This window comes from Heterocephalus glaber, unplaced genomic scaffold (genome assembly GCF_053883595.1).
Source record: "Heterocephalus glaber isolate CG9 unplaced genomic scaffold, H.glaber_assembly_v1.0 deba00000621, whole genome shotgun sequence".
Classification (NCBI taxonomy): domain Eukaryota; kingdom Metazoa; phylum Chordata; class Mammalia; order Rodentia; family Bathyergidae; genus Heterocephalus; species Heterocephalus glaber.
Window position 1 is genome coordinate 32,629,135 of NW_028258153.1, and position 3,285 is coordinate 32,632,419.

Here is a 3,285-nt window from a genome sequence, read left to right on the forward strand (position 1 = left end):
GGAAATTCTTGCCTACCCTAAATTCATAAATATTTTCCCTTATAATTTCTTCTTAAAGTTTTACAGTTTTAGTCTTTCATATTTAGGTTCATAGATCCTTTCAAGTTATTTTTATGTATGGAAATAAAGGATTGAGGTTAATTTTTTACATACGGATACCAGGTGTTCTGTACTGTTTGCTGAAAACACACTATCTTTTCCTCTGCTCTTGAATTGAGTTTATGTTCTATAAAATGTTAATGTTAAATAATCTTTCAAAACTCAGTGGACCATATATGTGTGGTTCTATTTCTAGATTCTCTGTTTTATTCCAATGATCTATATGTCTTTCCTTACAACAACACTGCCATGATTACTGTAGGTTTAGAGGAAATCTTAATATTGGATAATAAATGTCTTCCAACACTGTTTTTTTTTCTTTTGCTTTTTACTTTTTTAAGTCCTTTGTACTCTTACATAACTTTTAAATTTCAATATCCAATTATTCATTTACAGCAAGTATGAATAGACCTGAATTTTTCTATACACCTTGTGTTTTCTAATTCAGCTGAATTCAAATACAAGTTCTAGGGGCTACTAGAGATTTCTTAGTATTTTCTCTATAGATGATCATTTCATCTACATATAAAGATTTTAATTCTACCTTCCCAATCTTATCCTAATTGTGTCATTTTATTGCCAGGCTATTTTGATTTGGGCCTATGTCTCAAAGTTTACTGGACAGATAAAGAGTAGGTATATCTGCCCTTGTTACCCACCTTAGGGAGAAAGCATTGTATCTTCTCCATTCATATAAGGCATTTTTGCTGGAAGTATGGAGTACATGTCTTTGCTCTGTTGAGAAGGTTCTGTTCTACTTCTTTTCTCCTGATAGCTTTTACCATGAACAGCTGTAGAATTTAGTCCAATACTTTTTCTCCAACTAGTGACAGGATCAAATGGCTTTTTCCTTTCCTCTGTTAAAATGATGACTTTTGGGGGTGGATCTTCCAGTGCTGAACCAACACTGCCATCCCTATAATAAAACCACTTTCTACGTCCTGCCAGATCTTACTTCTAATATTTTGTTTTGTTAAACAAATTTCTATCTATGTTCATACTTTTTTCTTCCATTATCTTTATCCAGTTTTAGGATTAGCACAATGTTGAGTTCTTAAAATGAGGGGAGAAGTGTTCCTTTCTTTTTCTGCTTTAAATGTTTGATATAATTTATGAGTTAAAATGTATATGATTCTGTTGTTGTCATATAGGTAGGTTTTCAAGCTAGGAATATACTTTCTTTAATAGGTGCTATTCAAATTTTATATTTCCTCCAGAGTTAGTTTCATTAATTTGTCTTCCAAGGTACTTCTTAGAAGTTGTCAAATTTATTTCAAAACAGATTTTTGTAATATGGTTTCCATATCCTTTTAAATTCTGTAAAATCTGTGGTAGTGACTCCTAGATCTTGATATTGTAATTTTAAAAATGTGTAATTGATATTGTATAATAGGAAGAAAAGGTCTAAAGGAGCAAGGGAAGTGGGAGGTGTAGGGGAAAGGAAAGAAGAGATGAGAAAAGCAAAAAAAATGGAAACAAGGTCTTTGCAAATAGGGAAGGGTGGAGGGGGTGAAGGGAGGGCAGGGGAAGGGGAAAATGTAAGAGCCAAGATACTCATGTAATGGTACAAGATCCCAATGATGAATGTAACAGTATTTTATACCTAAAATGTACCAATAAACTTAATGGGAAACAACAACAGCAACCACAGAAAAACAACAACAAACAAATGAAAACCTATTCTAAATAGGTGAAAAAACTATTCTAAATAGTGAAAAAACTATTGTAAAGTTACCATTTCTAGGCAGGTGTGATGGTACACATAGTAATCCCAACACTGTGAGAAGCTGAGACAGGAGGATTGCAAGTTTGAGCCCAGCCATGTCACCTTAACAATTTAGTAAGACCTTGTCTCAAAAAAGAAAAAAAAAAAAAAATATATATATATATATATATATTCATTCCTAAATTTTATCCATGCTAATTTGAAAGTTTAAAACTTTAGTTTTTAGTCCTTAGAGGACTAAAAAAATTAGTATCATGGAAAAAGATTTTGAAACCCTGAATCCCCAACTCCTTAATGATGCATAATATTTTCTGTTTGTTTCTTTTGAGACAGGGTCTCCCTATGTAGTTCAGGTTGGCCTTGAATTAGAAGTAATCTTCCTGCCTCAGACTTCTGAGTCCTGGGATCACAGCTTTATGCCACCATGCCCAGCTGCTAATTATGCATAATGTATTTACCAGAACAAATAAATTAGTTACTCAGCTTCAAAAAACTTTTCAATTTTAGTTAAGATAATTGTATTTATCATCAATTTGGGGGGCAGGTACCAGGGATCGAACTCGGGTCCTTCCGCTTGTGAGGCAGGCAGTGGAACCACTGAGCTAAATCCCTGGCCCTTATCATCAATTTTTACCTAAAAAACTACCCCCAGTGGGGAGGGAAGGAAAGAAAGGAATGGAAAAAGAATGAAGATATATTATGTACATGGACCCACTCACCACAATGAATGCAATCACTATGTACTGCAAGCATATACTAATAAAAAAATAAAAATAAATAAAACAGAAAGTCTCAAATAATTACCCCCAAACTTAGTGGCTTAAAGCAACACATGTGTGCTATCTCACAGTTTCTGTGGGCCAGCAGTGTGGCCATGCGTCGTTGGTCCCCTGCGAGTTTTGGCTCATGGATGGCTATCTTCTCACTACATCTTCCTGTGGTCATTCCTCTGTGTGTGTCCGCCCTCCCTGCGCTCGCTCTCTCTCTCTCTCTCTCTCTCTCTCTCTCTCTCTCAGCCTTCACACTGACATACACTCGCAGCACTGTTTATTTTTTGAGACAGGGTCTTGCTAAATCAATAAATTGCCTGGGCTGGGCTTGACTCTCCTCAGTCTCCCAGAGTGCTAGGATCTCAGGCATGTGCCAGTATCCCTACCTTCCCAGTCAGACTGGATTAAGACCCACTCTAATAGCCCCATTTTTTTTGGTTTTGGCTTTTGTGGTTTTTTTGGTTTATTTTTGTTGTTGTTTTAAAACACTGTCTTACTATGTAGCTCATGATCCTCCCGCTTCAGCCTCTTGAGTGTTGGGATCACAGGTGTGTGCCACGATGCTTGGCTTCTAATGGCTCCATTTTAATTTAATCATCTCTGTGAAGACTCTGTCTGCAAATGTATTGACATTCTGAGGTCCTGGGCATTAGGGCTTTAGTATATAAATTTTATTGCGGGCTGAAGGAC